This window comes from Limulus polyphemus, unplaced genomic scaffold (genome assembly GCF_000517525.1).
Source record: "Limulus polyphemus unplaced genomic scaffold, Limulus_polyphemus-2.1.2 Scaffold6336, whole genome shotgun sequence".
Lineage (NCBI taxonomy): Eukaryota > Metazoa > Arthropoda > Merostomata > Xiphosura > Limulidae > Limulus > Limulus polyphemus.
Genome location: NW_013671946.1, coordinates 15780 through 26859, shown reverse-complemented (window position 1 = coordinate 26859; position 11080 = coordinate 15780). Strand labels below are relative to the sequence as shown.

Below are 11080 nucleotides of genomic sequence, written 5' to 3'. Positions count from 1 at the left end.
CGTAATTCTTTGAAGTTGTTTCAAATAAATTCTGTGAAGTTAAAGTCGTTTCATGAGATACCATAACTAATCTTAATAACACTTTCGGGAAAGAAAAAAGTGCATTCTTATTTTCCACTTTGCGAAAATCCATTGTAGAACAGGCAACATTGTTTTTTTTTCTTTAATCAGTTAAACCTAAATTGTGAACATTCGACTCTCGAAATTCTTTCGGAATATGTCGATATCCTAAAAGCTTGACATTCTTGAAAGAAATTTTACCATTTATTTTCTCTAAGGATGTTTTAAATATTTTATAAAATTGTTTCATCGTTACTATAGTCTGGCAATAGAAATATAACTATTCACTTTCACGTAAATATCTTGGAATGAACATACATGAACCTGCTAAGATACTTATCATTTTTATGTGATAATCACTTTTGAGAAAGGTTTGTAAGAATAAATATTTATTTTCAAGCTTTTTTGTGCATCATTTCTATTAATTTTGTTATTATCTTATGCCCCCCAGTGGTCCAACAATAAGTCTGTCGACTTAAAACGTTAAAACTCGGACTTCAATATTCGTGGTGGGCACAGAACAGATAGCCCATTTTGTAGCTTTTTGAGTAACAACAATCATTATTTTATTTTAACAGTATATTATTATTATCAACAATATACTCGCTTTTTGCCCCAGTTGGTATTATTATGTTAATAGTTCCCGGAATAAAAAACAATACTCGCTTTATTTGACGTAATATTACGTATTAGGTATTATGCATACTCACTTCATATCACATGCTGATCCAGAAGCTGAGATGTCATTGCAGTTCCACACGACAACAACGTCCGCTATGAACATTACGACAGTTCTCAGAGGAACAATCACCATGGTAAGTTAGAAACCATCCAGATATCTCACCTGAATTTACCCACACCTATCCAAATCTATAATGTGTACATGAAAGGCAACTCAACCATCATGCTGAAGATTGGAGGTTCCTGCCTGCCCTTTCTACAACATTTTTATGTATCTAGTGATGGGAGACTTTAATGTCAGACACTCTACTTAGGATACAGGTGAAAACACAACAATGGCAAAGGTTTAGATTCTGTTCTTCACATATGGCCAACGACCTTATACTGCTAAACTCGGGTAAGCTAACAAGAATGGCCGAAACTCTAAGTGACAGAGACTTCTGTATAGACATTGTTTTTGTTAACTCCACATTGAGTGTCATCTCTACGTGGCATAGAAAGCATGGCGTCTGAAGTGATCATCTCAGGTACGAGTTGTGCGTAAAAACTGGAAAAGAAAGTGGTAGAAAGCAACCCAGAATTCCTTACAAGGATAGCAAGCTTTCTGGCAACGCTAGTATTCTCAAGCAACTCTTCACCATCGAGCGGAGACAATGCAATAACTTCTGCAAAATAAAATGTATGTATTGATGGAACAGTTATACTAATAAACTCAGAAAACATGCAGTTAACTCCAGACTGAGTTGATGCGGAAAAACAAAAATTGCACAGAATAGAGCCTATGCTTTCTACACACAATATCCTTCAAAAGCAAGAGACGAAATGCGAGTAACTTGGTAGCAAGACACTTCCACAGGCTTTTAGCTAGCACAGTCACCAAAAACATGGTGATGTCAGTCATTTACGATGATGACAGTACCTAATTTCATGCAAATAAATATAAAGGCAAGGGTTTTTATGTGCAGATACACTAACCAATGTTACCATGCTGACATATAAGAATGACTCAAACTATATCAGTCCCTATCCAAGCTAAAACTAAATGTAGATATAGGAACCATCTCTAGCTTTAACGATATACACAGAGCTATAAATACATTTAAAGGTGAAGCTCCGGGTTTGGATGGTGTAAGCATCTTTATCTCTAAGAAGCTTAAAGAAGTTAACCTGTTGAAGTTAGTGTCAGAGTATCAAAGTTGCCGGGCAATAGTTAGCATTTCTGATATATGGACCGTGTCCTGTATCAAATCTTTACCTAAACCCATGAAGAATCATTCTCATCTTGGCCTTCTATTGCAAGCATTAGGAAAATATGGTGGACAAAATGCTTTCTTTAAATTTATTACTTAAATAGGTCTGAATTGCATAAAAAATGTTTCTGTGAAATATATTTTGGTACGTTATAAATGGATACGTTACCTAACAGTAACATTATTAAATTGAAGAACCAACAAAAATAATTCCATTAATTATTTAGACTGTTACATAGGAAGTAAAAGCATTCAACTATATAAATGAAGTATTTGTATGTATATTAAGCACAAAAGATAGATTTGTTACCTGTACGTTAGAATGTGCAATAGAAGGTTAAAGGCCATCGAATCATCATTATTCAGTACATCATTAGCAAGATCCCAGATAAGACTGTAGCTAGAAGGCTCACCTATCGAATTAAACCCTGCTACTGTCATCAATAGCTGGTTATTGTGGTGAAAGAGAAACTTGAACTAATGGTGCTGAATTTGCAGCAGATACAAGGGAATGCTTTGAAGCTGATCAAAACAACCTTGACAGTAGCTTTAGATACAGGTGTTTACAAGAGAGTCTACAATGCTGAAAAATACTCAGAATAGACATCAGTGTAAAACGTATAAGATGAGTTGTAGCTGCACTAACTACCAGTAAATACAACATGAAGTATAAAAGCTGGCAATTGATGGACCACCATCAGTACTGGTCTACCTCAAAAATCACCATTCTAGACAATTCTCTTCAACATCTATATTATGAATCTAGTCTATCTTAATAGTAAAACAAGATAACCTGTGCTAATCTTGACTATAACGTGCTGGTGTAAAGTAGAGGCTCTATCCAATCTGAAATCGAAAACAAGATGCAAAAACCGAAAGCAAGATTCAGCCATCCATTAGCAGTGTGAGAAAATAGTGCAATGACACAGGAATGCTAAACAATCCTATCAAATAACAATCATATTCTGCACGTTGAATAAGATATATCTTGATGAGGATAAACCACCACCATCCTTCGTGGGCTCTAGTATCTCTCTGAAAGAAACACTGAAACACAGACAACTTAACCTCACCAGCCACATTAATAATATGATGACCACAACTATGAAAGGTATCGATGAACTGAATGTTGCAGAGGAAACAGCTGAAGAATGTCACTTATTTATGTTTACCAAAGTATTAGCCATTCATTCTTAAATTATTCACTAGTGATGATCAGAATAAGTCCTACAAAGCTAGATAAGACTGAGAATATACAAACCTTGTTTAAGACTATTCGTGGTTGTATTTCACCCACCTTCAGCAAGACCATATTCACTTCATAAGCCTCAGAAGCATGGAAGACCATTACCATTGCTTATAAGCAAAATTCTTCACTATGATCTTGCAGTGTAAAGATCATACAATTCATCATTGAGCCAGAGTCCTTTCTGGTTGGGAAATTCCAGCTTTACAATGACCCTACAGAAAACGACCAAGCATGGTATTGTCTAGAAGGTGTCTCAAGAAAAGTCCTTGGTAAACAGGTTCTAAATATCTAAATTATTGGTCACCACCAGATCTCAAACATCGTTTTGTGGAATAAACATACAGTACTACTGGGATTTATGTAAACCTGCTTAGGGGAAAATGTAGATATTGGGCATATGGTGATGCAGAAAAAGCCTCTCAGTACCTATTTGAATACCTTGATGGATAGTTTCTGTTATCATAGCCAAATATGGTTTCTAAAAACAGACAGCAAGAGAGATTGCTGGCATTCACCATCTCATGGAGAAACAACGTTCTTATTAAGGATGGTGGGACATTCAAGCTACACACGAGCAGTACAAGAATGGAGTTAGAAGTCATAAAGCAAGCTCTTCTCTGGGTTGCTGAAAGAGATGAACTGCAAATATACAGTTTCACTGACATAATATTTGTGACTGACTCCCAGATGAATCATAAAAAACAAACCAACTGCACAGTAAGGCAATCATCTGGATGTAAATGCCAGGCCATGCAGAAATAAAGTTAAACCAGGAAGCTTACAAGCTCACAAGAGAAGCCTCTATATTAAATCCATCACAACTCTTCTGGCTGGATATCGACCTCTCATACACTACTAAGACTAAAGTGTAAACCATAGAAAGTTTTTACTGGAATTCAGAAAGAATGAGACTGCTGGAAACAAAGCACCATTTTGTGAAAATAGTAAAATCAAAAGATTACAAATCTATAGGAGAGCATACAACCAGAATGTCACTGGTAACAGCAATAAATGAACTTTCTTCTACCTCCTGCGAGGCAGCCAGCCTTCACATAAGGGATCAGCATTGAAAGCCCTCAATTCAACTTCTGTATACTTGCTGTATTTGACTTAAAATGACCTACTTAGTCATTATTAATTGTTCCTTTAATAATAGCAGCGATAGTCTTTTTATTTCAACAGAGTCTACAATAAAAATAGCAATACCATGGTAATTACGTTATTTGATATTATACCACCAGTTTCTAAAATACAAATATTTTGTTTTTGTTTTATTTAATATTATACCACTTAGTTAGTATTAGTATTATGTAAACAGCTCTTATGGTACAAACAATTCCTTCATTGTTTGGCACAATGACACCTGATTGAAATTATTATAAGTTAACAATAATATTCGTGCAGACAATTTCCAAAATATATGTGCTATCCCATCTCTACTACTGAAAATGTTGCACAAAGTTTTCCAGTAAAGAGAATCGAAAATCTGTAACAAACGTAAAGTTTTACAATAAGGAAGAATATTTTCAAAACAGGCATGACGTTTCGATCACTGATGTGATCATTCTCAAGTACACAAGTTTTAACAGTAAAGAAGGTTTTAGTATTTGAATCAATATTCAACAATCTAATAACACACTTAAATTCTATAATCAATAGTGGTTGCTTATGCATATCAATCCACTTGAATTGACAGATTATCTATTTCTTTATGAACAGGAAAAACAAACAAAAAATGAACAAATGTGGAAATGTTGAGTGAAATATTTGCATAAGATTAGGAATGTTTGGGAAAATAATGATAAAAAATATATAGAGATGTACCTGGGTATTTGTTAATTGTGGGATTGTTTATTTATTACTAAGGCATCTCTGATTTTTCTTCTGTTAATTTCAGGTTCTGATTTTAGTATGGCGGCATTCTGTTGAGAAAAACTGTAATTGCTTTTGTTCATTTGTTCATGAAATTGTGAAGGGGGTTTGAGGGTTATTTTAACCTAATATTCAAGTTATGTAAAAGGCTTAGCAATTGTTACACTTTACTTTGTAAATATGTCCTGGGTTAGTGGGTTGGTTATTTAATTTTCTTAACACGTGTTTTCATTCCAGGGGTCAAAATGAATCTAGTCGTTATGTTGAAGTTATATTATATTTATGTGCTAGTCGTTATGTTGAAGTTATATTATATTTATTGGCTAGTCGTTATGTTGAAGTTATATTATATTTATTGGCTAGTCGTTATGTTGAAGTTATATTATATTTATGTGCTAGTCGTTATGTTGAAGTTATATTATATTTATGTGCTAGTCGTTATGTTGAAGTTATATTATATTTATGTGCTAGTCGTTATGTTGAAGTTATATTATATTTATCTGCTAGTCGTTATGTTGAAGTTATATTATATTTATGTACTAGTCGTTATGTTAAGTTATATTATACTTATGTGCAAATGGTTAGGTTTTCTTTGTTTTTTGGTGTGTTTTTGAGTTTGTTTGTTTATTAAACGTATTTTGTCTGTGTTTGTTTTTTAATTCGTTAATAGTTTGTGTAACTATTGTAATAGGGAAAAGGTTTATGTTAATAAAGCATTGAGATTGTTTGTTATGGATTTTGCTCAAAGCTACACGAGGGCAATCTGCGCTAGCCTAACTTAGCAGTGTAAGACTAGAGGGAAGGCAGCTAGTCATCACCACCCACCACCAACTCTTGGGCTACTCTTTTACTAACGAATAGTTGGGTTGACCGTCACATCATAACGCCCCCATGGCTGAAAGGGCGAGCATATTTGTTGTGACGGGGATTCGAACTCGCGACCCTCAGATTGCGAGTCGAGCGCCCTAACCACCTGGCCATGCCGAACACAGCATTGAGATAAGTCAACTTATTTTTCTGTGGTGCATAAAGAGTATGCTAAATTTAGGAGGCTTTTCAGAGTGCCTATCTTCTGGTGGATTACGTAATTAGAAAGCCAATTTATGTAATTTTCGCTGTACGTGTTTTTTCTATGAATTTTAGTGGTGAAGCTTTGGGGTGTTCGTGTGTTTTCAGCGTTTAAAAGATTTGTCGTGCAGATATTCTCATTTCCAACTGTGAATTATATGTCTTTGTGTAGGTTGTTTATGTGTTGAGGGAATTATGTTTGTTCATTTAGAGAACTAAAGCCGCAAACAAGTTCCAAAAAATTAAACAATAAGAATCCTACAAAACAAAATTTGACATAAGCAGAAAGAACACATCTTGAAAGAGATATTTCAATGAAATTTCGTTGGCTCAAGAAACTTTTCTTGATTTTCTTTTGCTTTAGTATTTTATTGAAAATAAAATTATGTTTGTTGTTGATTATTTTTGAAGCTTCGTTCCCAGTTTTAATTTTTAATATTATGTTTTCCTTTTTTCAGATTAAAATTGGACAATGGCATTAAACCTGACAGCTTTCACTTATTGGACAGGATCATCAATTGACAACCAAATGACTAAAGCAGGTCCGGACAATGACGATCTGGTCAGTTGGAATGGTGTGTCCAGACTCATCTTTTTTCAGCCATTGCAACTGGAGGTAGTATGGGCAGTATTTTTGTTATCAGTGCAGTTACTGTTGTAGAACCACTGCAAGTGAGAGGAAATATTTACTTAGTTAACTTGGCCCTTGCTAATTTACTGGTTACTGCCCTTGTAATGCCTGCATCGTGTATCGCCATCTTAGCATCAATTCCAAATGATACTGGAATCTGTAATTTCCAGTGGCTGACCACAATTGTCTGTTTTTTTGTTTCAGTTCTTTCTTTCATGTTTATGGCTGTGGAAAGTTTTCTTGGACTGGGAAGCACTGTTAATTATGAGCTCTGTTGTACGAAAAACAAAATTGTTTTTCTGGTGACTGTCATCTGGACAACATCTATTGGTTTTGTTGTGGCTCAGCAGACTGTGGAATTTGGGCCTTCTTTTTGTGAACCCTCCGCTCCTGTGTGGATTCCTTACCACGCAACTGCTGGTTCCTTATTTGTCTTCTTACCTATTCTGATTACTATATGGTATTTCACTAGATCCCTCTTTAAGTTGAATAGTTTCAAGCTTCAGGTGGAGATTTTGGAAGATCCAACAGCTTATGTCCTGACAGATGAATATCTGTTGAAGAGTAACATTGCAGTATTCGTTTTGATGCTTATAATGTGGATGCCGTGTGTAACATTTGCAGCCATCAGCATAATTTATCCAGTAGCTCCGCATCTTTTAGATGGCTCCTGGTGGGCAGCCCTCAGCAACTCTTGTATTTACAGTTACCTCTACTAACCGAGATTTCCGGGAAGCCTTCAACAAACTCTTCCATTATTGTTGTTGTAAAAGTCACGTTAGCTTCTCTCGCAGACAGCGACCTGATTCTACACGTATTGGGAGTGACAAAATAGGTCTTCGAGTCCACATCATTCCTGGTCTGAACATCTATGCACAGAGGAAAGAGACATCGAAGGACACCGGTCGGAATTACTACTCTAAAGGTGGAAAAGGCATCAGTGATTTGTGAAAATTTTATTTTCATGTTTTAAATTCTTATAGGTTTAATCGCATCATGCTGTTATTTGACGTTTATTGTATGTCTGAAATTGTTCCACCCTACTACTGCGGACCCAGCCTAAGGGAGACCAGTAAGTGACCTTACTGTAGCTGCTTGCGTAAAAGTACTGATATTTTAATTGACACAAATATCTCTCTATTTCTATATTTCTATCTCTCTATTTATCAATCAATATACATACACAGATATGTATATATTTATATTAAGCGCAATTATTAAGTATATATCGATGTGCTTATAACTAAAATAATATATAGGATTCTTTTGGAGACAGCTTGAGTGGGTAATGAAAAAAACTTTATTATAAATGTACCACGTTTCAACAAGATTGTGTCAAGATTACCGTCAAGCTGTCTCCAAACGGTATTTACTAAATAGTGGGTTCCTCGTCATCAAATGTAAGATTCTTTGTTCCTTTTCATTTTAGGCCCTAAAGCAAATCTGTACCCATGACAACTTATTTGTTTTATATGTATCCACTAGAAACTATGTTATTTTATTGGTGTGTATGCAGCCACTAGAAACTGGGTTATTTCATTCGGGTTTACGTAGCCATTAGAAACTGGGGTATTTTATTATATTGGTGTACTGAAAAAACTGTGTCATGGTTATGTAAAATCAAAATATTTAAACCTGTTTTTTATTTGTCACACCTTTTAGATGTTGCTTAATCTAAAGTTATTGTTCAAGAACGTTTTATATATTTTCCTTGTTGTTGATGTAACATAACTGAAGAGATAACGTGTAGTTTTCTCGAAGATGACATTGTCCTTAAGGCCTGATAAACCAACAACAATGATGTTGACTTTACTGTTATCTTTAACAAATACAATTAATGTTTTGATAAAACAGTGTGTTACATACATTGTTTCACATTGTAAAATTGTATGTTTCCAGAAATGGTTCCACAACCTGTGATAGCTTTTAACTTCGCGTTGTTGATAACATAAACAATCCCACAGATCTATAATTACGCTACATCTTATTTTTTTGAATAAGCATAGAGTAAGCTTTTTATTTTAACCAGCCTTATTGAAGGCTGTACTATGTATCAACAGAATGGCTTATACACATTTTTCAGCCATGATTATTTATGAATTTAGTCTGATCTTGGAATTGTTCGTAAAAATAGTGCCTACTTCAACCAGATATATTTAGTATTTTAGACAACATCTTACTCTAATGAGCACATTTGTTCTGAGATTAAATGAAAATCCTTGCAAATCATTTCACGATAGAGAACCATTTCGTAAAATGGACGTTTTTTCATAATGTGAATGCAGCACGTAAAGAAGGTTTATGACATAAAATACTTAGTCAGTTAAGTGTAGCCAATTAAAAAAAGAAAATAAATTATAATATAAAAGAACATTTAGTCAACAGTCCTCTCTCTTCGTTGGCCTGAACCTGAGAATGTTATTGTTTTTATGTTAAATCAGAAAATAGTAATAAATTGTGATCCTAATTTCAATATATTTTCCGCTACAAAAAATTACAGTGAACCAAAATGTGATAAATCATTACTATCGTAAATGTTACGTTTATATAACTACAAATTACATTTGTTTTGCCAATATGAACATAAGATACTTAATATTACAGTATTTATGCATTATTTGTTAAATATAACCAATCTCCTCCAAGAAATATTGCTAGAGTAAGTCCACATTTAGTAAATATATATACCAACTGACACCTCCTTGACCGAGTATGTAAGCCTTTACTAACTATTTAAAACACATCAGTAGACGGCGTAACACCGATATTAAATACTTTTTGTTTTGTTTTTGTTGTCGTAAAGCGCAAAGCTACAAAATGGACTATCTATGTTTTGTCCACTGTGGGTACTGATACCCGACTTTTAGTGTTATAAGCCCTCGGACTTACCGCTGAACCACCGTGGAGCATCAAAGGCTGGTGTGAATCTGGACGAGTCAGTTTTTGTTGAATTATTACAAGAAGTTTCTCGAGGGCTACCTGAGCTAGTCATTTTTAATTCTGAAGTGATGGACTAGAGGGAAGGTAGCTAGTCAACACCATCTACAGCCAACTGCTGGGCTACTCTTTACCAACAAATAGTGGAATTCACCGTCACGTCATAATGCCCCAAGGCTGAAAGGGCGAGCATGTTTGGCGATGGGTTTCGATCCCGCGACCTACAAGTTACGAGTTGAGTGCCCCAGCCATCAAGCTAACGAAAATACTTCTTGAAGATAGCTTTTATATGCGGAAACATCTGTTAGCTGAGTTCTTGCACAGATCTTAAAATATAACGTTGATAAACGGAAACATCGGCACATGTAGCCCGGCATGGCCAGGTGGTTAGGGCACTCGACTCGCAATCTGCGGGTCGAGGGTTCGAATCCCCGTCACATCAAACATGCTCGCCCTTTCAGTCGTGGGGGCGTTATCATGTGACGGTCAATCCCACTATTCGTTGGTAAAAAAGTAGCCCAAGAGTTGGCAGTGGATGGTGATGACTAGCTGCCTTCCCTCTAGTCTTACACTGCTAAATTAAGGACGGCTAACCCTCGTGTAGCTTTGCGCGAAAATCAAAACAAACAATCGGCACATGTAGATATGTAGATCTTGAAAGTCGAGTTGTTCAAAACTTGAAAATAGCGTCGATAACTGGATCAATTGTTGGTTGAAATGTTGCAAAAGAAATATCTGCTGAAGCTTTTCGCCAGACACTAATCATAACAGAACCGTCTGGAAAATGATCTATACGAAATAGTACAGCTTGTAAAATGAGTCAGAACAACGTAGGCCGGTAAGGCAATCACTGATTGGCATGTCCTTAAGCCAATCAGGAAATGTCACAGACCTACTGAAGGATGTGTAGATTGTATAGTAATTCTTTTTGGCGACAAAGGACAGGTTTATGTGTTTTAATAAAGGTGGCTTCCAAAATATAGAGATGAAAGGTCGACCGACCATTTGCAATAATTTTAAACCTGCTATCCGTGTAGTTGTCAGCACAAGTCGGGTTCACTAGTAAGTGCTGGCCAATCGCTGATTCACATTTTGGTGGTAGAACTTTTGTTTTACAGGAGCAACATGGTAAATTATATTCTTTCACACTCTTATTTCTTATGGATGTGGGTACATATTGTTTAATTCTATCCTGCAATCTTTGTGAAGTGCGACCTACGTACCGACATTCGCAGTGACACCAGAATTCATAAATAACCATACTTTTCTGTGTGGTAGGTATCACATCTTTGTTGTGTTGCAGGCAACAACTTATATGTGGAATAAGCACAG

General features: G+C 35.5%; 1 pseudogene; it reads left to right on the top strand.

Annotated features, from left to right (window-relative positions):
- Positions 1–758: 758 nt before the first annotated feature.
- LOC111089469 lies at positions 759–9299 on the top strand (annotated as a pseudogene).
- The last annotated feature ends 1781 nt before the right edge of the window (positions 9300–11080 follow it).